A 27705-nucleotide genomic window follows, 5' to 3' on the forward strand; every position below is an offset into this window, starting at 1 on the left:
TGCATATACAAGATAGTTATACTACTAATTTCTCTTAGTTTACTGAAAAGAAATGTTTGTGCTAATATTGTTTGGACACAAATGCCTATATCTCGTACTCTAGCTGATTTAAAGATAACAATACACAACATATTAGACATTGTTATCCTCCTATTTTGTTTTGAAATTTTGGTTTTTTTCTCTTTAAAATAAAATTAAAAAAAAATTATCTTCACAAGGTCAAAGACAATGCTGTATGATAATTGCAATAATGACATGAATGGTGATTTAAGCATCAAAAATTAGAGTAAAATGAGTGCATTTTAGGGATGATATTTTTATAATAAAATAGCAATTGATTATAACCTGAATGTGATATGAAAAAAGCAGTCAATTGATTCTATTATTACATATCTATGAAATGGTATAATTGAACACATGGCCTACAAGGAAATGCAAAGTAATGTGTTAAAATCATATGTGCGTCTTTATGAGGGGTCAGAACACTTCACAGACATCTAATCAATCATTATGTCTTTAATAGGCAGGTTACATAAAAAATGTTATTTTCAGTTAGAATTTGATAGCCAGTATTTATGGGGTAGGCACATGGCACCTGCAGAGACTGTCAAATGTCATCACCAAGAAACCTGTGCTCTGCCATCAAATAGCCTGAGCTCCAGCCACCAGTCTTATGTCCTTGAAAGAGTTGTTTGTTTGGGTTTCAGTGTTTTGCCTACAAAATGGGAATAATAACCACTATTAGTAATTTCTCAGATTAAATAATATCTCTAAGGTACTTCTAGTGATGTCTGCCAATAAATTAACTAAATAAGTTAATATAAGTTGTTACTATTACTACTATAATGACTACCAGCTTTGGTACAGGTAAAGGGGAATTAATGTTTCTTCATGCTGTAAGTATAGTCTAGGGACAGCTAGTATCTTAATTATCTTAGTAATGTTCTAACAGCGCCTTGACTTAATTAGAGTACAAAATTATTTGTAACATTTCATTGATGATACATGTAATTTAATAACATCTTTTTCTCATTAATTTTGTATTTTTGATGGGGAGTGGTAGCAGAAATTGTAATACATAAGCTTAGTTTGTCCAAGAGTATTTCTCCTCATGAAAGGGATCAATGAAAAGTAAAACTTTGGGGATTTTGTGCAAGGTACAAAGTTAGTGATATTGTAAAAAATATAGATGAGAAAAGTCAGAGCAATGGCATGTGACATATCCTTTTGCTGCTATAACTACTCCTCACTACTTTAGAATTTATTTCTATCCCATTCTTTTAGTTAAGTCTTCTACCCTGTAAAAATCTCTTTAGTTCATTAATCTGTGTCTTTTAGATCCCGTAACAAAATACATGATTTAAAACATTCTGATCGCCTCCCCCATGCATATCACTTAGCATACATTTATTATTTATTTACACAAATATATTATTTGTAATGCTTTAATTTTTACTAATTTATGTTTCTGGGGAAACCCTTGTTTAGTCTGTGTATATTGCATGAATTGTAAGTACTATTAAAAATTTCTTAATGTTAGGGGCTGTATCTTCTATTTCTAGTCCTCTCCCTGGGATATAGTAATAATGCTTGAAAACATTTATTAAGCAGTTCATGATATTTATGAAATGTTACTGACTGACAAGATTTTCATGCTGTTGTGATAGCAGCAAGATATCAGAGAGGTTTCTGGGAGAGAAATAGAGAAACAGAGGCTAAATGTGTACAGATTTGATTTTTACCTGTGTGTGACAGGAATTGTAGCAAACAAAAGTTCTAGTTTTTCTTGAACCTTTTCATGCATTTAATCACTCATCTTTACACAATTTCAATTCCTTCTGTAGTACAGAAATTTCACAAATTTCACAAATTTTGTATGCCTTTCTCTCCAAGAAAGGTAACCCTAATTGAAAAATGAAAGAAAACTGTAATTTAGATATTAATATTATATATTTTTAAACTTTCTCCAATTATGGAACACTTTAACATTATCCCTATTAAGAAGCTATGTCATGTACTGCAATTTAAAAATGAAGTCATTTTACCATTTTATCTTTGTGTGACATTCATCAGATTGTCAACAATGTATTTGCCCAGCGTATAAATACCTCGCATAAACTGCACAGGCTTTGAAAAGCATGGAGCAAAGTTACAATACAAGTTAAAGCAGGCACAAATATCATTTGATTTATATCTTACTTTACTGTTGAAACCATGTTGGGAGACATTTGTACATAAAAGAAAACAAACTCAATATTTTCCCTTTTAAAATTTTCTTTAACTGAGGTTATAAGTGCCAGAAGATGAAGAGATAATCATTTAAGCAGTGAGATGTATGCTGAAGATACATTTCTGCAAGGAAACATTACCATGTACAATTGACTATTTCTCTTCAATGAAATGTAGTCAAATAAGCTTCACTTCAGACAAATTATATGGGCCCCAAGTCAGGTATAATCCTAACATAAATATTCATGCACTGTGTAGCATTTAGCACAATATGTATGTATGTGCATGTAATATATGTGGATACACACGCTTGTAATAGATCTTAATTAAAATGTATTATGGAAATGAAGAAAACCTTTAAGATACTAATTATTGTGAAAAGGAATTTGAGGGAAAAATAAAAAAACATTGTAAGAACCTCTGAAGTTTACATAACATGATATTTTAAAACATAACTGTAATTGTTAATGTTTTTACCCAAAGAATACAGCATAAAGAAACACAATAGAATAGAATTTAAGCAAAACAAAACAGTCATAGATGTAAGCAACTATCTGAGGTTCTCAGTTATAGTTCATTGTGAGAGGAATATGTATTGGACTGTTTGTAAATACCACCAGTAGTATAAAACAGGCCATTGCGGGGCTGGGGATTTAGCTCAGCGGCAAAAGCGCCTGCCTGGCAAGCGCAAGGTCATGAGTTCGGTTCCCGGTACCGGAGAAAAACCAAAAAAAAAAAAAAATAAAAAATAAAGCAGGCCATTGAAAAAGAAATAGAACGTTTTAAAACTGAAACATTTTTATGAATATCTAGGGTAATTTTATAACTTTGTAGAAGGTATTAGTAAACTAGTTCAAATTTTTGTGGAGTAGTTTTCTGAGCTACATTTAGTATTTTATAGAAAAGCAAATATAGGTACATCTACCTGCTTCTGTGTCTACTGGTATACTCAATTTGAGAAGGAAAATCAGTGTCTCTTTTCCTCTTTGTGAATGTATTATATGTAGTTCTAATAATGACCAGGTCATAACGCAAGCCTGTGTAAATGAAAAGTGAAATAGCAAAAATACTGGTAATATATTTTTGCTGATATTAGTTTCCAATTTTCAATCTGGAATCTACCAAATACATAAGCAGCTTCGTCAGCCAACTTAATGTGAGAGGAAAAGACTTGCTTAATTATCGAGGCCATATGGATGGTAGCTGATATTTGAAATGGTTGTGATTTAGAATTGCTCTATGTTATTGTCACGGCAAATGGAAATAGAGGAAAGATTGTTAAATTCTATCCAATGTGTGGGTTATGGACTATCTCTTGGGAGTCATATGGAGAAAAACAAACAAACAAAAAAAACCACCTAAATCACCCAAACAGTTTCAAGTGTAAACGGCTGTCCACCTGCAAAGAATATATGTATATGTATATATATGTATATATATATGTATATATATATGTATATATATGTATATATATATGTTGGATATATCTATGTGCAACCACCACTAATTTATAAACTCATAAAATTAAAAAAAATTTATTGTTATATTTCAGAATTTCTCGAAAGTGATACTTGAATTTGCAAACCCATACACTCAAATAACCTTGCAAGTCACAATTCAGATTCATATCAGACAGCCCTTTTCTTAAAAATTAATTTACCATTTCTGGATGTAAGGAATTTTTATTGGTTGTTTCTTCTCTTGGGGTTTGACCTCATGTTACTGTGCCTCCTTTGTTTCTCCTGTAAACTCCATTATATGTTTTCTGAGAATATTGTTCTAAATCTCCAAATAACGATTTAGTCTTTAGCTATATATTTGGTTCTTTTATGCTTTGATTAAAATCTTTTTTGTCATCAAACATGATAGCTTGCTGAACGAAATGGTTCCTGCCTCAAAGAGGAATTTTGCAAATCATTAGCATGAAAATTTTTCTCTCCATTGTACTATGTTAATATACTTATATTTATTAGTATCTAAATGTTGCTTTTCATTGTAGTTCTTTAGAATAAATATCAAGCTGTTGGGCATTAAAGTCTCTAAACTTTAGTGAACATGAAAATAGCCTGTAGTTTGCTAAACTGTGGATTTCTACCAGAGAGTTTGGCTTAGTAGTTTAGCAATATAAATTTTAATGAGGGTCTGAGATAATTCTGATGGATGTGGCCTGTGTATTATGTGGTAATACAGACATAATTTAGTTTAGTCACATCCTACTGGAGAAGCACCTGTTTATTTGCTGCCATATAATCATTCTTCGTCCTGATGGTAAAAGATTCACTGAATCCTCAGCCCTTTCGTTTGGATGAGATTTACTCCATCTTAGATCTGGGGATGTTTTCTGTTTGTCTTAAGCAAAACAGCAGAACACATTGCACTGACAGTTGTGATTAGTTTGGCAATGAGCGCATAAACCAATCAAAGTCACCCAGCTGAATGAAACGCTTTCAGTGGTTACCAGAAAAGCAGCCAGCTATTTTCATTTTTCCTTTACCCTTGGTGAGTGTGATGCTTGGGACAACGACAACGACCTTGCCTGTAGAAGTGAGCAAGCAAGAGGAAACAGAACCTGGTGATGTGGTACATTAACTAATGCATCCCCTTTTGCTTAATTTCAATATGAGGACATAAAAAATGACAGACTTTGAAGAATAGTATTGGACAAACTGAACCACAGAGATGTGCAATTAGGAGGCTCCGTGTATTATTACAGTAAATATTTCCAGTCCTCCTTAGATAGTGGTGAAACAAGTATTTCACTAAATGTCAAAACTTGGGACACTATGTCTGAAATGGAGGATAGATAGGAAAAATTAAGGATAGTGGAGCATATTAGCTTTGAAGTCCATAGCATAGAGTTTAGGCAGAAACTAGTCTTTCTGTTACAGAGAGGAAGAAAATGTGGATTTTTAAAGGAAAACTCTTTCACTTGGGGCTTGCAATCCAAGAGGATTAATCTGATATGGGCACATATAAAAATGCCAAATGGTGAGCCCCACCTCAGATTAGCGCTAGTGGAGGAAGAAGGTAGAATCACAGCAGGAAACATGATTGGGGGCTAGGGAAAGTGAATGACTGTTTACTGGACAGATGGAATAGTGACCGTCATTGTGAGGATGGAGCCACTGGAGTGGGTAAATGCACACACCATACTTTGTGAAACCACATCCTCAGAGATTGTGATTCAAAGATTTGCTGGCTTAAGGGAGTACTGGATTAAAATGTGCATTTCAATAAGGTGCCAGATCATTCTTATGTAGTGGACTCTTTTTACAGTGCTGACACTGGTTTAGGGCCAAGGTTTTTAAACTTGAGCATGCCTCAAAATCCTTCAAGGATCCTATAAAACGTACATTGTATGGTTTCATCCCCTAGATTTCTGTTCAGTAAATCTTGGTTGGGCCCAAAGATTTACTTCTATAACATCTTTACTGCTATTGTCAAGGACCACACTTTTTGACCATTGGCTTATTTCAATTGATTATTAATTATTTATGAGTTGGTCCCCTAGATAACATTTCTTCATATTTAGGAATACTTCTGGTTGTCACAGCAGGGAAGTGCTACTGGCATCTCCTGGACAGAAGATAAAGATGCTGCTGAATATCCAATAATGCCAGGACATCATTCACCTCCCATAATTCAGAAGTATCTGACACCAAAGTCAGTATTGCTGAGGTTGAGAATCACTGCCATAGTGATATTTTCAAGGTCAGAAAGTAGAGGGTGAGATAATCTAATGACAACAGGAACACACAGTGCATATACATAAAGGAAGTAGCGAGTTCGCCTTTACATGAAAAGAGCAAATGTAAAAAAACAAAAAACAATCTGTGCTCTAAAGTCTCTCTAAGTGGTATTTGCCAACGAGATTTTATAAAAGAAAGTCTCACACTTTTAAAGTCACCCATTTCCAACCCTACTCTCCTTCCTACAGAACTTATCTGAATCAAATGATCCTTTTGAAATCAGTGGAAACTATTCTAGATGGGAAAAATGGATATGAAGAAATAGCTAGGTTAAATTCTGATTTAAGGTTAATCATTCTTTTTATTAAATTACTGGCCCCCAAAAGAGGTGGATGAAATTTAAATTGGCACCAGAAATGATACAAATAAACGATTCTGCAAAACAGCACAAATTGGTATGTGAAACTCAGTGAATTAAATAACTTTTTAAAAAAATCCTTTTTGTAAGACTGTGCACAGATATTTAGACACTCTTAATCAGCAATCTGACACGTGCTGCCTAAGGTATAAACTAAAATAAACACCTTTCTTAGTTCTTGCTGTATCCACAGCAATCAAATAATTGTGATAACTCCAAGGCTGGCAAAATGTTATTAAAAAGTAGGAATCTGACAGGTGAGATGTTTCTCAGAGAGTGGAGAAAATGCTGAATTACTTTAAGTCATTGAAGAAAGAAGAATAAATCCATTTTTAAGAAGGGCTATGTGTTATAGTTTAGATTTAAAATGTTCCTCCAAAACCTCAAAAAACCTCAAAACCTTTGTTCCTCCAAAATCAAGGTGATTGGGTTGCAGGGGCAGTATAACTCATCAGTGGGTTGATCCGTTGATCCAGAGGGTTGATGTCCATTGATATTTAAATGTGTTATTAGGGAGTCAGGCCTGCTTAGAAGAGGTGTGTTCCTGGGGTATGCTTTTGGAGGGTGTATCTCTCATCTAGGCTCCTCCTTTTTCTCTCTTTGCTTGGCTGCCATTAGATGAGCAGCTGCGCTCTGTCATGCCCTTCCACCTGTTCCTGCCCTGAAACCAGGCTACTGCACATGGACGGAAACCATGAACAAAAATAAACCTTTTCTCTATTAAATTTTGTGTATTGAATATTTTGTCTCAGTAACAGTAAAATGACTAAGATACCCTATGAAGAAGACGCTACATTTTACTGAGGCATCTAAAAACCACTGATGATAGAGGTGAGCATTAGCTAAAATAACATATTCAGGAAACCTGACATATATACTTAGATTCTGAGCACTCTAGTATAGGACCAACCTATATATTTAGATACTGAGCAGCCTAATACAGGACCAATCACATGGAAATATTTTGGCAAAATTCTCCTAAAGTCTATTAAAAGGAAAAATTAGCAGAATATACTTTTTTATTCTCTTACCTTCAGCACTCAATAGAAAAGCTTGGGGCGGGCCTGGGATTTAGCTCAGCAGCACTGCGCCTGCCTGGCAAGCATGAGGTTGTGAGTTCAATTCCTAGTACCAGAAAAAAAAAACAAAAAACTAACCCCCCCCCCGCAAAAAAAAGAAGAAAAGCTTGGGGCATGGAATTCCTCTTGGAGATGAAGAAAGACAATTTTCAAGGACGAATTTTCACACAGGACCTCTATTTTATTCCCAATTGTTTCTATTCTCTGTCTTCACCCATGCCAATCTCAATTATACATCTTTAGTAAACATCCAACAATATCTTTAGAAACTTTAGATAATAAAAATATTTTGTGCATGTAAAGATATCACCACCACCATCACTATCAGTATCAATAATATTGATGATGTAAACCTTTTTCTACTTCTTTGGCTTTAGTTCCACATCTGCAAAATATTTTTAAATACTTTTTTTGATGAAAAATTTTTTCAAGTAATTGCGTTGTGCAGTTTTAATATGTAATTAAAATCTGATGAGCTGCTTTGATTAAATTCTAGTTATAACCAACGGTTGGGAGTCAAGACCCATTCACTTGGTTTTCGTGGTGGTGCCTGGAAGAGTTTCTGAAAGTTTTACTCCTGCACAGACCTCAGTTTAAAAATCAGTAGGTGTTCTCTAAAATCTCTTTAGGTGCTTGTTGACTCCAGAAAGGTGTTTATGGTAATTTATAAATCATAGTTTTATTTAAAATTAAAATAAAAAATTAGGTAATCTGACTGTGAAATTCCTTGCAACAAAATATAAAAAAAAGAAGGCAATAAGTTATTGGGCTGTCTTTGTGTAAAAAATGAGTAAATTGATAAATATTTGGATTTTTTTTAGGAAGTATACAAGCTTTATAATATCTTCAGTTGTGACTTGCTAAATATTCTGTTGTATGGATTCATCCTTGATCACTAGTAAAAGAAAATGCCACCAGGTGCTGCATTCTGAATTTCAAAACTTTCAGCATTTGTGAGAGAAGGGAAATCTAAAAATGTTCCTTACTTGGGATCTAGCTTATCACAAGAATTTTGGTTTATATGTCCTTTAAACTGAAGTCATTTACAAATATTATTTCAACCTTCAAGCAAAGATCAAATTGAGTTCTCTATGAAACTAATGAGGTAGAGATACTCTATGTTGTGGTTTAAAGGATAATAACTACTTAGTGTCCAGCAGAATGGGTTACACACCATCACAAAGTTAAGGGAAACTGACCTGACCCAGGTGGGTGGGAATCTGGGTACAGTGGTTTGCATAAGGACTCCTGCATTTGGGACCATGTTTTCACTTTAATTTTTTTATTTTAAAAAATAAAAGAAAAAAAACTTACTAACATACATACATTTACAAAATAGCACAAGAACAATATAAGCAATACTGAAATTCAGACAAGGTGATAGGAAATTAACAATGGTTGTTTTTTTACATGTTGATTTCTTCAAAGTTGTTACTCAGGAAAACAAATATAGACATGCAAGATTGATCAAAATTAATCATTAACTGTTCCTTTCAATAAAGTGATAGAAGTCAGTAGTACAACTATATTAGCTATTCTGTATATAAACACACACACACACATGCACACACATATATAGTTTTCCCCATTCTTTTCTCTTTTTCCTTATCCCAGTTGCTCTTCACTTTTGAGCAGTTTCTTTTCATTTCACAATGTCTATCATACCTCCTAATTTTATTCACTCTTTCAGGTTCTTACACTAGTGAGACAATACATTGTTTACACATGCTGGTCTGATTTGTTTCACTTGAGTATGGTCTCTAGTTGTGACCATTTACCTATAAAAGCCTCAAGGTTATATTTCTTTATAGCTGAGTTATATTCTATTGTATAAAAATGCCACAACTTTTTCATCCATTCCTCACTGGGTGGACGTTTGTGTTGCTTCCACGATTTAGCAATTACAAATTGTGCTGCTATAAACATGGTGCACATATATTGCTGTCATATGATGTTTTCAGATCTTCTGGGAAAATACCCCGAAGGGGAATAGCCAGATTGAATGGGACCTCTAGACCTAGTTTGCTGAGGAATGTTGTTTTCACTTTAAAGACATTTTTTTGAGTATTTATAAATACCTGGACACTTACTCAGCTGAGATAACAGAACACCTTTCAGAGAAATCATAGATTTCACAAAAAATAGATTTAACTTTAATGTATTTAAGAATCACTTCATATAATACCTGGTGTTAATTATCATGGTGTTCATGTGTCCTTCAAGGTATGTTTATGTGTGAAATGGCTGAGGGATTTGACTTGATAAAATAATTCAATGGATCATTCAAAAAGTAGTTATATGCAATATTTTGATGTAGTTAATGTCTAGTTATTTCTTAGTTTTCTCCCACTATTTTGTATATTTTGAAAACTACATTTTTTTTGTTTATATGGTGAGAATGTCTTTTTTCAATTTTTATTTTTTGTTAGTACCTGTTTGCAGTATGTAATGATTATTCCTTGTGGGGAGTTGGTACCTATATATAACACATCTTAATTCTTTTTTTCATACCCTTGCTTCCACTCTCTCTCTTCTCCCTCTGTGTCTTAGTTCCCTTCCCAAGTGCAAAAGGTGTGTTTCCTTATTTCCTATTGTCTTGTATTTTGCTTTTTATCTACATTTTTGTTTTCTTGTATAAGAAGAACTATGCAATTATATAAGCTTATGGGCCTTCACTCACTTAACATTATGGTCTCAAAGTGCATCCATTTTTCTACAGCTGAGTCATTTGTCATTCTTTATGCCTGAGTAGTACTCCATTGTTTTTAAATTCTTCGTGCGTTCATGTGTTGCTGATATGTATAGTCACTTCCAAGGTTTAGCTACTGTGAATTTTAAACGTGGGTATGCATGTATCACTGTAATATGATGTCTTTTCTCTTTGGGGAAGAGACCAAAGGGAATTACTAGGTCAATTCTACTTCTGCTTTTTTGAGGAATCTCCACTGATTTCCATAGTACTTGTACTAGTTTATATTCCCACTATCAGTGTAGAAGTGTTGGTTGCACTTTCCCTGCAGTCTTGCCAGCATTTGTTATTGTTTGATTTGTTGATTATGGCCATTATTTCTGAAGTGAAATGTAATCTTAGTGTTGTTTTAATTTGCATTTCTCTAATGACCAGAAATAATGAACATTGTTTTAAGTATTTATGGGCCATTTGTAGCTCTTTGGAGACGTGCTTATTTATTTCAGTTGCCTATTTTTTGATTAGATCTTTTATTTGGTGTGTAATTTTCCAGTTCTTTATATATTTTAGATATTAGTCCTCCGTGGAATAGTTAGCAAATTTTTTCCCATTTCATAAGATGTCTCTTTACTTTGTCACTTGTTTACTTTGCTGTGCAGAAGATTTTAAACTTGATTCCCATTTGTTCCATTTTTGGTGTTATTTCCTGTGCCATTCTGATAAAAAAATCCTTGCCTTCAAGAGTGCTAATTTTATCTTCCAGCAGATTAAATGTTTCTGTTTTAGCATTTAGATCTTTGATACATTTAGATTTTGGTTTAGTACGAGGTGAGAGATATAGGTCTAGATTCAATCTTTGGTATGCCAATAGCCAGTTTTCCTAGCACCATTTTTAAAAGAGGCTATCTTTCCTCCAGGGTATGTCTTGGTTCCTTTAGTAAAGATCAGATAGTGAATGTACAAATGGTTATACAAATGCTTGTTATTGCATCACCTGTTCTGTTCTCTTAACCAACATGTCTGTGTTTGTGCTACTACCATGGTGTTTTTATTACTGTTGCTTAGTAATATAACTTGAAATCCAGGATTGCAATGCTTCCTGCTTTGCTATATAGTGATAACTGTCTAAGAAAATTTAGAATCTAAAATAAGGAGAAAAGGAGAAAATAAAATGTCTGTAATGTCAAAATCCAGTGATGATTATTTACATTTTAAGCTTTATTTCCATCCTATGTTCTATGCAAATAATTTTGGCTCTTGATATAGGAAAAAGTTATATGAATAATAAACTATTTTAAAAATTCTAATATTAGTCAAACATTTTTTTTCATTTCATTGGCCATTTATCTACAATATTACTTTTAATCCTTTATGTAGTATCCCATTGTATGAATACACTGAATTTAGTTTCTATTATTGAAAATGTAGGTTGGCCCCCAAATGTTTAAAATGCTGGTAAATACTATTTTAATTTAGTTATTGTGTATATTAAAGACAGAATTTTTAAAAAGATTAATTTTTTAGAGTGGTTTTTGTTTTATAGCAGCATTTAGAAGAAGGTAGAAGAATATACCCCATATCTCTCACCCTCACATACACAAGGTTTTCCCTACTAACTACATTCTTCATGAGACTGGTATATTTGATACAATTGATCAGTCCACATTGGCACATCACTATCATCAAAGTCCAATAATCTTCACTCTTAGTGTTGCACACTATATGGATTTAAAAAAATGTAGAATGGCATATATCCACAATTATATGATTATAGTATCATAAACAGTATTTTCAGGCCTTACAAATCCTCTGTAATCTTCCTACTATTTATGGTTATAATATAATACTTCCATCTTTAGAGTAGTGATTATTTCTACTCTAATTATAAACATAAATTATATTCTTAAAGAAAATTAAAGACAACTGTGAAAAGGAAATAAAAATTAGCCTTAATTTTTGCAACTATGAAAAATATTAACATTTTGCTACATCAAGATAGAGAAATCTGTGAAGTGGGTAAAATGTTATTTTTCTCAATTCTCTAATTGAACTGCTGTTGTAATGTGTATTTCATGCACTCTTATTCTGTATGTTTTTACTTGCTTAAGCTCCTGTTCAATACATATACCTTGAGATTTCATGATTTTTTATTCTAGTAAAAGAATTTTCTTATATTATTAAGAACACAAATACATTTTTTTTTTTTTTTTTTTTTGGTTTTTCTCCGGTACCGAGAACTGAACTCACGACCTTGCGCTTGCCAGGCAGGCGCTTTTTTGTTGTGGAAGTATTTTTCGTTAGTTAGCCACTAGTACTACTTTTATTAGACAGCTAGGGTGTATTATTTTATAAATAAATATGATGTACACTGCTGCATTATACATATTAATATATTTTTAAAAATCCAAGTTTATTTCCATAATGTTGATTTTTCCAAGTAGAATTAGAGGTCAAATGTTATTAACTTTATTTCAACTCTTTTTAATGTTCCTAGTTAATTCATTGTGGTACAGTCATGTCAGCAGCATAAAAACAGTTGATATCTTCCTATTTTTTTTAGGAATAGTAAATGAAATTTCCAAGTTTAGTAAATGATTTCTTTACAAATGAAAAAGAGAATTTAAAAATACTATTTGTAGTACTATTTGTACTATTTATTTTCTCTTTGGTTTTTGTCTTAAAATTCTTGTGTATTTTCTTAAATATTTTGTGAGTTATGAAATGATGTGAGAAAATGCATAATGTTTTAAAGTGAGGGTCTGGGGATTTAGCTCAGCGGCACAGTGCCTGCCTGGCAAGCACAACGTCGTGAGTTTGATTCCCGGTACCGGACCGCCCCCTGCCCGTCTAAAAAAAAAAAAAAAAAGTGATATTTAGGTCAGTAATAGTTATTAATCAGTTTTTTTAAACTCGTGTACCAGATTACTTCCAAGGCTTGGGTTTATTCTAACTTTGTTCTTCCTACTGTATTTAATTCCATAGAAAATGGAGTGATAGGGAAGATTTAAGTAGATTAGTTCATTTAATAAATTTTCATTGCATACGTTTTGCCACAGGGTTAAGTACTGGCAGCAAGAGAGGAGTAAGACATGATTTCGGTCTTCATGAGTTCATGATTTAGTAGGGAACAGCGGATCAACAAATTATTTTAATTAAGAATAGAGTAAGTGCAGCATAATGGTGTGCTTCTTGTCTGGGGAATCCAGGTCCAAGAAGTGAGCTCTTTGTAGGGGGAAATGGTCCACGAAAATGCTGTTGAAATTTGGAAGGGATGTAGGAGTTGGGTTATACGAGACAATGGAAGGCATTGGGGAAACTGCTGCATTGGTTTTGAGATAAAAAGAAAGAGTGAAGATTTTAGGAGATGGCCTTAACTTTGATGAAATCAACAAAAGCTTGTATGGGTCAATGAGAAAGTGATTTTAAGAAATTAAGCTTGACTAACATGAGACAGCTTTTGAGACTATGATTTTATGTTTTGTTTTATTGTATGTTTTCAATACATAATCATGGGGAATTACATAATTCATTATGGGGAATTGGTACATATGCATATCACAACTTGATCTGTTTCTTCCTCCTTCTTCAGGTCTTCCTTCTCTCCTCATCTGTTATGGCTTGTGTCTAGATGTCTCCCCACAGCTTGATGGAGTCATAGGTGGGGTTTTTTTCAGAGGTGGCTGGATCTGCAGTTGTGGTGCTAGGACTGATTCATGGTGCAAAGCTAAAGTCAAGAGCACTAGGATTAAGGGTGTAGTGTTACCTACCCTAAGTAGCTTGGATAAGATAAAAGAGAGAGCTATGGTCATCCCTTGCCTGCTTGCTTTTGTTGTCTTCTGCTTTTTATGAAATGGTTCTATTCTGCAATGCCCTTCTGCCATGGCACCCTCCCTCGGAACCAGCCAATTATGGACCAAAATCTCTACAGACTATGAGCTAAATAAACCTTTTCCCCTTTAACTTTGGGTGTCATGTACTTTGTCTCAGGAATGAGAGAAAAGTAACACTCCATCCATTTCCCATCTCCAGAAAGCGCACCTTCATGTTTCCTACCATTTGTCTTTTATTTTGCTCTTTAAATTATTTATATTTTTGGTTGTTCATACAAGAGAAGCCATATGATATTTAACCTTCTGTGTCTGGCCAATGATGCTGAACATTTTTTTCAATGCACTTATTGGCCATGTGTCATCTTCTTTTGAAAAGTGTTTGTTCACTCCAATTGCCCATATTTTGATTGGGTCATTTATATTTGGGGATCCAATTTTTTGAGTCTTTTATATATTTTTTATATTAGTTTTCTGTCTGAAGAGCAGCTGGGAAAAACAATTTTCCTATGGTGTAGGTTGTCTCTTCATTGTTGTTTCCTGTGCTATGCAGAAACTTAAATCTGACATCTTGTGTTGCTGCTTGACTTTATTTCTAGTCTAATCTGGGTTTTGCTCAGAAATTCCTTCCTATACCTATGCCTTCAAGAGTTTTACCATTTTTCCACCAGCATATTCAATTTCTATTCATTTTTATTTGATTTGAATACAGGGTAAGAGAGATGGGTCTAATCTAGATTCGTTCTTCTACGTGTAGCCATCCAGTTTTCTCAGGACCATTTGTTGAGAGGTCCTGGGAAAATTGTCCATCTTATGTTTTGGTCCTCTTGTCAAAATTATTGGTTGAATGATAATGCCTGGATTGTTTCTAGATCCTCAGTTCTGCTCTCTTGGTCACTATGTCTGTTTTGGTCTTAAGACCACAATGTCCTTATTAGTATAACTTTGTAGCATAACTTGAAATCTGGGGTTTTAGTATTTCCTGCTTTAGTCTTTTTGCTCAAAATTGCTTTGGCTATTCTGGGTCTCTTATGGTCTCATATAAGTTCTAAGATTGTTGTTTCTAGGTCTGTGAAGAATGCTGTTTGTATTTTGATTTGAGTTGCGTTAAATCTATATATCAGTTTTAGTGATATGGCCATTTTGACACTATTGGTTCTCCTTAAACAGGAGCAGAGGATATCTATATATTTCCTAATGCCTTCTTCAATCTCTTTCTTTTTTGAAAGTACTATAGTTTTTCTTATAAAGGCTTTTTACTTTCTTGGTGAGGTTAATTCTTAGGTACTTAATAATTTTGAAGCTATTCCGAATGGAATTGTTTTCCTATTATGTGAATACATTGTTGTACAGGAATGCTACTGATTTTTTTGTGTGTGTTGATTTTGCATTCAGCCAAATTTGCTGAATTTGTTTATCAGTTCTAAGAATCTTCTAGTGGAAGCTTTGAGGTCTTCTATATAAAGGGTCATGCCACCCAAATAAATATGGTTTGACTTCTTTCCTTGGTATTCATATCCTTTTTTATTTCTTTCTCTTTTCTGATTACCCTAACTAAAGTTTTGAATACTGTACTGAACAGGAATAGCAAGAGTAATTTTCTTTGTTTTTTTTTTTCCTGATTTTTAGAGGGATTGCTTTCAGTTTTTCCCCATTTAGTATTATGTTGGCATTGGGTTTATCACATGCCTTTTACAAGTTTGAGGCAAGACCATACTGTAAGTATTTTTATGTTTTTTAATAATAGAAAAATGCTGGATTTTACCAAAGGCTTTGTCTACATCTATGTAATTTTTATGCTTACTTCTGTTTATGTGTTGTATTATATATATTGATTTATACATGTTGACTGATCCTTGTATCACTAGGATGAAGGTGACTTAGTCATGATGTGTGATGTTTGTAATGATTTGTTGCATTCTGCTTTTAAGGATCTTATTCAAGGTTTTTGCATCCATGTTGATTAAGGAAATTGGCCCACAGTTTTCTTTTCTTTTCTTTTGAGTCATTGTCTGATTGTGGTATCAGGGCAATGCCAGTTTGTGACTTTAGCAGTTTCTCTTCCTTTTTAATTATTGACCTTAGTTTTTCCCTGAATTCCTGGTAAAATTTAACGGTGAATCCATTGTGTCCTGGGTTTAATCTTAGTTGGTGAGGTTCTTATTATTGCTTCTAGGGTTTTTATATCTTCTTGGTTCAGTTTTGGTAATTCTTGTATGTCCAGAAATTTGTCTATTTCTTCTAGATTCTCTAACTTATAGAGTATAGGTTTTCAAAGTAGTTACTTTTACTTCTCTGAATTTCAGGGCATCTTGTTTTGATTTAACCTTTTCATTTCTAATTTCATGGATATGGATTTTTTTCTCTCCTCTTATTGGTAAGTTTTGAGAAAGTTTATCAATTTTGTTTATCCTTTCAAAGAACTAGCTCTTTGATTCATTAATTCTTTGCATTATTTTTGTAGTTCAGTTTCATTAATTTCCATTCTGATCTTTATTATTTCTTTCCTTTAACAATTTTGGTAAAGGGCACAATTTAACAAGAATAGGTAATCATAAATATATATGAGATGGAGGTTGTGGGGAGAGGAGAAAGAGATGTACAAAGAATTAAGATGTCATGTACACCTGCCTATTTCTCCAAAGTAGACTACATCTTAGGCCGTAAAGCATGCCTAAATAAATGCAAACACATTGAAATGATCTCTTTCATACTATCAGATCATAGTTGAATGAAACTAAAAATCAACAAAAAAACCCCACAGAAACTATGCAAATACATGGAGACTGAATAATACACTCTTGAATAATTAATGGATCATAGAAGAAATCAGAAAAGAAATGTAAAGTTCCTAGAATCAAATGACAATAGCAACAATATACTCAAAAGTATGGGATACAATGAAAACAGTTCCAGGAGGGAAGTTTATAGCTATGAATGCTTTCATTAAGAAAATCGAGCGATCCCAAATGAATAACCTAATAATATGTCTCATAGTCCTAGAGAAACATGAGTAACATGGGTAGGTTGGTGTTAAGCTTGACTAGTAGATATTTGAATGCTTAACATTATAATAAAGTAAAATATATCTTTTTTTAGTAGTTATATGTTTATATTTATATATGCTCTTAAAAGTTATTAAAATATGGAAAGTGAGGAAAATAAATTCAAATATGAAACCACTGTTAATGTTTTAAAGGTCATGTTTTAGAAATCTTCCTAAAAGCATAAATGCCCACTAAAAATGCAATGTTTCTATAAGTAAACTTCTTCGATTTTATATAAACATGTAATATTCATTGTATGGATGTGCTACAATTTTTTCTAATTCATGTCAATTTGTACATTTGTGGTTGTTCTCATTTCTTCCATTGGAATAATGATGTGATAAGCTCTCATACTCATCTTTGTTCACTTTATTTCCTTGGGAGGAATTCTTGAGTTTAAATTTATATATATTTCTAATACTGCCAAATTGGCCTCCCAGGAGTTTGTATCATTTTTTAATATTTTTATTAAGCCATATAAAGAATGTAACCAAATCTTATTCTGGCTTAAACTACTTTTCTTATAAAAGTTATTTATAAGAAAAATAAAATCATCAACATTGATGTACATTGAATAGTTTATGATGAAATTATAAACTGAGAAGAGATCTCCATCATGGTGCTTCTGAATCACCTCCAAGAAAATTAACTTAAAATATAGCCTACAAAAGTGAATATAAATAAATTTAAAGTAAAATAGTTTTTATTTATGAAATAGTGGATGAATTAATTTAAATAGTGCAATGGAGTGATAGAAATTTTAATTCTCATTTTCTTGGGAATATCTTGATACAAAGAAATATCATATATTCGTTTGTGTTCCATTATTGAATAATAAGATTATCCAGATTTTGCACCCAGAAGTTACTGTTCTTTTAAGAAATTTGCAGAAAAAATTTTGCAAACTTAGTTGACTTTCCCAATACAGTAACTTACTACTATATTCACTGTGCTAAATTAGCCCTTAGCAATCTCAAAGAATCAAGACAGTTTTGTAAAGTGTCCACTTTATGACTCACATGTTTCAAACTATGCAACAAAATGAAAAAGAACCATAGGCTTGTATGTGCTTTCATTATTATTGTTATTCAGTTAAAAAAACTGCATCAGTTCTCTAAGATTTAAAACACTCAGTCCTGTATTAATATATAGAACAATTTGTTATAATTTCTGTACCTCAATAGCTTTGGTATTTAGACTTCTTGGCAAATGAGTAATTTTAGATAGCTATTTTCTAAATAATGCAAACTTCCCCTGAAAATAAACTATTTCAGATTTGTCTTTTAAGGGGTAGAGGATATAGCTCAGTGGTACAAGCACTTGCCTGGCAAAGTACAAGGTCCTGAGTTCTATTCCTGGTACAAAACAAAACACAGATGCATCTTTTACACTTCCTTCATTTATTTGACCAAGCCTCAGGCAGTCATTATGTACTGTCTTGTTACAATGCCCTTAGTCAGGGCCACTGAATTTTATTTTGCTTGTGCTAATTAATCTCATATTGCTCTGCTGAAAAATCATGAGCCTGCTTTGTATTTTCAGTAATTTCACACAATTTGTCCATTGTCACATTATTCTGTTTGCATACCTAGTACCTCTATTTTTAATTTGTTGGTGCTAACCTGGTATAAACAACTATGCTCATCAGCACTGTGCAAAACAACAGTAGGTGAGAGTTGAGAAAGGAAGTGACAGCTTCCTGAGCAGGGAACAAGCACTTTCCTCTAAATGTGTATTTTATTAATATACAGACTGCCTTGATATCTGTATTGTTGACTTTTGATTCTGATTACATTTTGAACAGGCAAATTATTTTTCTTGCTGTGTTTTTCTTTTTCTTGGTACTAGGAATCGAACTCAAGACATGATGCTTGCCAGGCAGGCGCTTGTGCCGCTGAGCTATACTCCCAGTCCTGTAAGTGTTTTTCTTAATCAAAACTATCAAGGAAAAGTGAGTTTAAGGGAGCCCATAGAAAAAGCCTCATGCCTTTCTCCCACGCTACCATCATATGAAGGTACAATTTCCCCTCAGACTGCACCAGCTGTCGTCTCTGTGTGCAAGTTTTCTTGCCTTCTGGCTCTTTCAGTGTCAGCTGAACTCTGCTTGTGAGGTTAGGTGAAGTTATGAACATTAGCTCTTGCTTTCACCACAACTTTCCCATTGCTCTCAAGTCTGTTTTTCTCCCTTTTTTATGAGGAAGGAAAAAAAAAAAAACCTAGAGCTAATTCTAGGGTGTTTACACACTTTTTTAAAGCAACTCACGCAATAGAGAAAGAACTTACCATACTGTAGGTCCACAGAAATAGGCTTACCATGCACTTGGGGAGACTTTTTTCTCAGTTAATGGTTCAAACTGGAGTTGAAGTTCTCACTTGAGTTTTTTTATTTAAAGAGAATAAAAAATAGTAAAATAACAACATAGACAAAAACAAAACAAAGCGAAAACTAAAAATGATGCAAGGTTTCAAAACAAAATGATAGGTTTGATAGCCTTTGTAGTTTAGAATGCTCTGAAATTTCCTTTGCCGGAAAACAAGTTATAACAGAATAGGCAATGCATTGAAAGACAAGAAAAAAATATTTAGAGAAGTCATTAATCATGGACACATAGTTTTTAAAATTTAGAAAGCATTTCTAATGATACGTTATAAAAGAAGTTAAAATAAAAATCTAATCTTCTAACCAACGTTTAATATTGATTCAGTTTTTGGAAACCTTATTTAGGGAACATGAGTGTGAAACAAACAGTAATTGTTTTAGAAAGCGTTAATGTCTTAGTTATTTTCTCACTGCTGGGACTAAATATCTGACACCCACAAGTTAAAAGAGGAAAGATTTATTTTAGTTCACAATTTGTAGAGGCGGCAGTCCATAGTCAGTTGGCTCCAAGGCAGGGAGGCATAGCAGAGGAGGAAGAGCTCATGACGTGGCAGGTAGGAAGCAGGACAGGATCAAGGCAGGAGAGGAGACATATACTATTCAAGGCCATGCCAGTGACCCACCTCTTCCCACTAGGCTTCACCTCCCATCATCACACCCAGCTATAAACCCATCAGTGCACTCAGTACCACACACCCACAGTCCAAAAACATCTCAGCAGCCCCATCTATGTAATGAGGCTTTGGGGGGACATCTAGATTCAAGCCATAACAGTTATAAATGATATGTAGCTATTGTGCATGACATTGAAACACCTATGCCCTTTTTTTATTTTTTTATTTTTTGGTTTTTTTCTCCAGTACCGGGAACCGAACTCATGACCTTGCGCTTGCCAGGCAGGCGCTTTTGCCGCTGAGCTAAATCCCCAGCCCCAACCTGTGCCCTTTATTACCCTTTTATTTAAATATATGTCAGCTAAAGTTGTGAGTAGATAATTTTGTGCTATGTGTGAAGTTGTTTGCTATTAGAAAACTTCTGACTAATGTGTTTCCCATCTGTACTAATAACAGGATAAATTACATGTAACCTATCCACTACTCTTCTAGAATATATTTGTGGAGTAGACCCATACAAGGCAGGGGAGTCTATGAACCTCATGATTCTATTTTTAAAAGTTCAACAAAAGAAGAATGGGAATATCAGCATTGTCTCATTTAAATGATACATATAGAGGAAGATCTACCACAGTTCTAGTTTAAGGGTGTTCGTTGCTTCTTCCTATGTGCCACACTGCTGATGGGGAGCACTGACCTCAAGCTTGCTCCTTTCCGTTATCTGCAGATACGTCACTTTCTCATTTCTGAAAGAAGTGCTTAACATATTACATAAAACCATGACAAGGGTTTGCAGCTACTATTTTTAAAAAATATTATATACATATTCATGAAGTTTTGGAGAATTCTATTTAAATTTTTCTGCAATTTGTAGAAAGTACAGCACAAATGCTTATTTACTTGAAAGTATAATATATTAAGATAAGATATAAATCCTTTCAATGGGAAGGAGACTGATGTTCATGTTTTCATCATTCTTTTTTTGTTCCTGGCCATTAATATCTTTGACAAAGCATGTGGCAATTTAATTTTACTGGAAATAAATTATACATTGTGCAAATATTTATTTTATAAATATGGCTAAATCAGAATCAGTGTTTATAAATATTTATGTGTAATATGTTTGAATAATTCTCAGGACACTTATATGAAAGTGATCACTTAAAAGATTATATGTCTGCAAAATGTTTTCAAATATATAAGAAATTGTTGGATTAATTATTCTAATGGTAATTGAATTCTAAGTCTTCAAATTAGTGACTATTCAAAAGATACAGTCATATTAGTACAGTATGCAATGCATCTATACTAACATAAATTACTATAGAAAAACAATGAATTGTGTTTCTGGCAGAAAAGCTGAGTGGCAAAGAACAGACTGCAGAGCCAGACTAAAGTCTTATGCCTTGTCTCAGTTTCTCCACCTGTAAAATGGGAGGTCAATAATAGTACTTTCTGTACTGTATTGTTGAGCAGATTGAATCCTATTATTTGAGAATAGGAAAGCACTTTGTCAAATACACTGAATATTCTGAATGTTAAAATATCTGAGCAATCTACAATTCATATCAGAGAAATCAGTAAGCTGATGAATACTGTCCTTTTTATTGTATTTTTAGAAATAGCTGTTAATGATAGAAATGATTGTAACAAAACAGAAATGATTGTAAAAAAATTATCATTGTTATCTAACACACTTACATATATTCTCTCCCCCCCCAAATTTTAACTATTTCACTGCTATATTTTTAGGATTCAGTCACACCAGGAGCTAATCTCTCTTTTTTCTTTTTTGCTTACTATTTAATATTGAAGGAAAGTTCTGATTGTATGCAAAGTTCTATATATAAAGTACAATATAGGTAGTTTAATAAACTTTCTATGAAACATTATCTTGAAATATTGAAGTTTTACCAAAAGTAATCTTTTCCAAAATAAATAAATTCATTTAAAATATAATAAACCTTCAGACAAACTCTTGAAAAAAATTCAAATGTTTTAGAGAAGTATGAAGAATATATTAAAATATGCTCTCAGAGAAACAGCCACCATAAATATTTTGATGAAATGTTTTCAGACATTTTTCTGTTCCTAAATTGTAGATACACAGGTGGGCAGAAATTTTATGCAAATAGAATTATACTTTATGTCCTGTAAATTATCCAGGTCATCATGCACATATGTACAGGCATAATTTTTATTTCTTGAACAACAGCTTGGTTTTCTTCTATTCTATTAGTACATATTGCAGTACCTGAAGTTTACATTCATATTGGGGAGTAGGAGCGTGTACATAACACAGCTCGATTCTTCTATAATCCCCTTCCCCTTCCCACCCTCCTCACTCCGTCTCTAAGTCCTCTTCCCCATTTTCCTTCTTATTGCCTTATTTTTAGTCCATATTTATGACACACAGTGTTTACATTCACTGTGGGTGTCTGGTACAGGTACATGACACATGTTAAATCTTTTCACTTCCCTGCTCCTGTCCTTGATTTCCTGGACCCCTTTCTTCATGTAAAAGATCTATCTCTCTGTTTCCTTCCATTAATCCTTTATTTGGCTCTTTATTTGTACTTTGCCTTTCTCAAATGAGAGATACCATATGGCATTTAAATTTGTTTGATTTATTTCACTTAACATTCTATTTTTCAGGTGTATCTATTTTCCTACAAATTTCTTATAGTTATCCTTCATAACTGAATAGTATTCCAAGATATGCCAAACCCATTTGTCTGCTGATAGGTATACAGGCTGCTTCTAGAATTAAGCTATTATGAATTTACTTATTATGAAAAGCTAAATACACTGGTTTGCATCTATTGCTATAATATGATGTCTTTAGCTTTTTGGGGAAGATGCCTAGAAGAGGAATAGATGGGGCAAGTAGAGTTTTAAATTTTAGTTTTTTGAGACATCTCCATACTGATTTCCAAATGGTTGTACGAGTTTACATTTCTATCAACAATATTGGAGGGTTCCTATTTCACCACAGCCACATTGGCATTTATTATTCTTTTTGGCTCTTTTCTGCCCTTCTGTCAGGAGAAAGTTACATAATAGGAATGAAAGCAGAGCGGTATAAAGAATTCAGGAACCTGGGCATGGTGGTGTATGCCTGTAATACCAGAACTTGGGAGGCTGAGGCAAGAGGGTGGCCACAAGTGCAAGACTAGCCTGGGCTACATAGTGAGACTCTGTCTCAGAAGAAAATGAAAGAGTTAAAAGTAACAGTCACATATTGAATTTGTGTTATGGGAGCAATGATGAAAACAGTAGTTTTCATTTGTTCACTTAAAAATTCTCAAATGTTTAGACTTTGAGCTTTTCACAATTTTATGGAACAAAAAAATAGTGTGAAATGAAAATTATATGTGTAATTTTTGATATTGTATATTCAAGTTTAGTAAGGAGAAAATAAATGTATTTTATTTTTATTTTATATACAGTGTTAATAACTCCATATCACAGAATAATGAGCACATTAGTAATTGTATTAAATAATACTCTTTATCTAATGATGGGGCGGATGATTACATATGTACATGAAACAATTTAAATTATAAACCAGGAAAAATGACATCATTTGAAAAGGAAATTATGCAATCATAACATATCAAGAAAAGATATAAAGGTCAACATTACTGAATGAAGAAATATTTGTGGACATACATGATTTCATATGTGGGAGTTGTGAAGAGGAATGATAAGGGGAAAAATTAATGAGTAAAGAAGGCCAACTATTACAATGGGCACTTAGAACTGTTTTGTTAGGAGGATTTTTAATGTGCCAACAGTAAACATGCCTCTCACTTTAATTTTATATCAGAGTGGAGCTATCTATTTACAAAATAGTTTTGATGGTGATTATACATCACTTTTTTGAAGACATGTTTCTACATTTGACACTTTAGAGTCCCTGTAAAACATTTATGAACATTTAAAAGGTTCACATTATTTAAAATAAGGATTTTAAGATTTCCTTCTATGCAAGCAATTGGACTATAAACAAAAATACAGAGTTTTAGTTGAGCCATTGGAAACTTTTTTGAACATTTTATTAAAATATATAGACCTGTCATTATGATGCTATTTACCATAGAACAGAATTCTAAGGTTAGGCTTTACTGAATGTTATATTACAGCTTTCAGATACTGAATTATCTCATAAACAGCTTTACTTACAGAAGGATGACATTACAGTTTCTAAGAATAGTTCTGTAACAGGATTATAATAATATTTGTGTATGTATTTATTTAAAATGATATCATGACTGTTTTGTGAGTTGTTCAGAACACTCTGTTAAGAAGTGTTCAGTTAAGAAGTAAATCAGTTAAATCTTGGCCGTGGCCTGGTTTTGCTCCAGATTGCTGGATTCTTATGAGGGGCACGGAATGAAGTGGTACATATATATTTATTCTTCTGGTAAATTTTTAGTTGACACCCAATATTTTCCAGAAACTATTCTGAGAATATGTGAGTGACTATTACAGGAAAATTTATTCATGTATAGTCTAGTAACAATTTTTAAGAGTAATACCTTTGAACATTTATAATAAAGAAAAGCGACCTACACATTTTTTAAAACTTTTGACCATGTTGTTGCTCAGAATTTTGTACGTTTACAACACCAGTGAGTGACCAGAAGTTCTTTGCTGGTTGAGTATTCATTCATTCAACCATTTATACAAAGCACTTTTATTAGTGCACACTTAAGTATGCAGATTAACTGATCTTTTTATGATTTCCTCCATTACTTTTATTTAATATTTTTCTATTACTTTTAAACATAAAGAACCTTTATCTCAGGCTTCAGGTATTCATATGTATTATCTTCTAAAGTTTTGATACTTTATGTACATTTAACTCTCTCATCCCCTAGAATATGTTTGGAAATATGTGTATAATTGGGTAATGATGCAACTAAAATAAAGTTAATGTAAAGGTAGATGTACACTGTTTAGTGGGGAGCACTGTGTCAGGCTTATAACTGGTATATAATGCATTTTTCTGGATTTGCTTTCTCCTTTCCCATAGCTAACTGGGGAATACACTTGATCAGGGTCCCAGAAAACCAAAACCTAATCTCAGAAGGACGCAGTCTCTGTTGCCAAGGCATTTACTGTAAAGCAAAGAAATAGACTTGCAAACAAATGACTATAATATAACCTTGTCTGGTTGGACAGGAGGACAGAGAAACGTTCAAAGTGAGCAGTTCTTATGCTGCTGCCTGAAAAATGAATTGAAGTGTAGAAAATGAACAAGAGGGAAATGATTTTCCAGAAAGAATGTACCTGACATAGTCTGGTGTGTTCAGGGACCTCTGAGACGCACAACAGGGTGCTGATATGAATGTCAGGAGGTAGAGGATAAAAAGAAGACCCAGACCAGATAATGAAAGACTTAGCAGGTCAAGCTGAAGGTTTCGGTTGAGCACTTGTCATGCATGTTAATGTGCTAGTATTATTATTCAGGATTTTTTCCCCAATGGTTGGTCTTGCTCAATGGCAGACAAATGCTCTACCCCTTAACTATATCCCAACCCCATTCAAAGCTTTTAATTGTTCCATATCCAGTGCAATTTTTACAGTATATATAAACTTACCTTAGGCAATTTTGTATATGAATTATTTATAATCCACAATACTCCAAGTTAGCAAAATCAGTTGATTATTTAATTTCTAACCTGCTGAGATCATGTGGGTTAGAAAAAAGTTGCTGGCCTTCCCTATTGATGTATGAGTCAGTTTTACTTAAATATTTGGAGAGACTTTGTAGCATGTTCATGGGATAGCAATATTGTTTTGGAACATGGGACCGTGCTGTATCAATTCTCTTTGTCCAAAAACAGAAAAGTCTATAACAAACTATACCAAGACCACTTTCTTTTTTGCTCACAGCCTTTACAAACATATTTGATAATCCTTAGTGTTCATTCCACGTTTGTCCAACCACAAACTTTATCAACAATACTAAACCTCCAAAGTATTATCTGCCATATCTGAATGCTTTGTATCATATCTAATTTATTCCCATGTGTAGATGGAGTATAGGAGGTAGGATGAAAATATCATGAATGTTTACATTAAAAATTTATTACAGTAGAAGGCACATTGTCATTAATCCACTTCAAAACACTCCTTGCTTCAAACAGATTTAGCCCACTGTTCTTGCCATTTCGTGAAGCAGTTCCTGAAGCCCTTGTTCATGAGTGTCCTTTTAAAAATTAGTACATGTTTGCTATATAGAATAGACACTAATTACCCACTGACCTTGTGGGTCATTAGTACATATACATATCACAAATTTGTCCTTTTTTCTTGCCCTTTCTCTCCCTTCCTTCTGTCTCTCCTTATTCTCAGGGCCTTTTCCTATCTCCACAAAGTCCACCTCCTTGTCTTCTATCATCTTTCATTTTTCTTTAAATTATTTCTATTTTGGATTTCTCATATAAGAGAAATCATGTGATATTTAATGTTCTGTGTTTGATTTATATGACTTAGTATTATGGTCTCAGGATCCATCCATTTTCCTACAAACGACTCACATTTATCCTTCTTTATGGCTGAGCAGTGCTCCTTTGTGTGTATATACCACATTTTCATTGTCCATTCTTCTGTTGGTGGACATATAGGCTATTTCCAAGGTGTAGCTATGACATAAACATAGGTATGCATGAATGTGTTTTGTTGTGCTGTTATGGCTAGCTCAGTGTCCCAAATCTATTCAAGACATTTACCTTTCATGGTTATTTTGACTTTGGGAGAAAAGGGATAGAAGTCTTATGGTGTCTCTTATGGTTTAGATCTAAAATGTCCCTCAAAAGTCTCTTATGTGCAGAATATGATTGCTTCATGGGGAGGCTAAACTCATTGGTGGACTTATTCTTGGTGTGTTTGCTAGCTAAATATGCTGTGAGAAGAAGGGCCTGGCTGAAATTGAATCACTGGGCATGACCTGGAAAGGTGTCCTGTTGTCCCTAGAACCGTTTTCTCTCTTCTTCTTGGCTACCATGGGTTGAACACCTTTTTCTCTGCCATGTCCCTCTACCATCCTGTTTCTGTCTTGAAGCAGTACTCTCCAGTTACTGACTGAGGGGTTTGTGGGTTCTCCAAAATCCCTCACAAAACTGAAGATGATAAATCTGGGTTAATAAGGGTCAAATCAGAATTTCTGGAAGCTCAGTTCTTATGTGGATGCAAAAAGTGGAGATATTCAGATATGAAGATTATTATCTTTTTCCTCACCATTTATTTTTTTATCAGTGTATATTAGTCATACAGAAAAATGAGTTTCATGTTGGTACATTTGTCTGTGTGTGTAACATACACTGATTTTTTTCTAGTCTTTTACCCTCATTTCCCTCCCTCTGACTCCTACCCTCTTCTTTCACAGTCTCCCTTCTACTTTCATGTAGACTCATTTATTGATTGATTGACATATTTATCTATTGATTGGTGTATTTATTTCTTTTAATTCTACATATGGGAGAAGACATGCACTATTTCTCTTTCTGAGCCTGGTCTATTTTGCTTAATATGAAGGTCTCCAGTTCCATCCATATTCCTGCAAATGTCATAATTTTCTTCTTCTTTATAGGTGAATAATAATCATATATATATCATATTTTTTTATTCATCTGTTAATAGGCACTTAGGATGTTTTCTATAGCTTAACTGTTGTGAATTGTGCCTCCTATATCTGGATGTTGATATCTTTCTCAGGATTTGGG

The sequence above is a fragment of the Chinchilla lanigera genome, unplaced genomic scaffold (genome assembly GCF_000276665.1).
Source record: "Chinchilla lanigera isolate Chin_1 unplaced genomic scaffold, ChiLan1.0 scaffold00010, whole genome shotgun sequence".
NCBI lineage: Eukaryota > Metazoa > Chordata > Mammalia > Rodentia > Chinchillidae > Chinchilla > Chinchilla lanigera.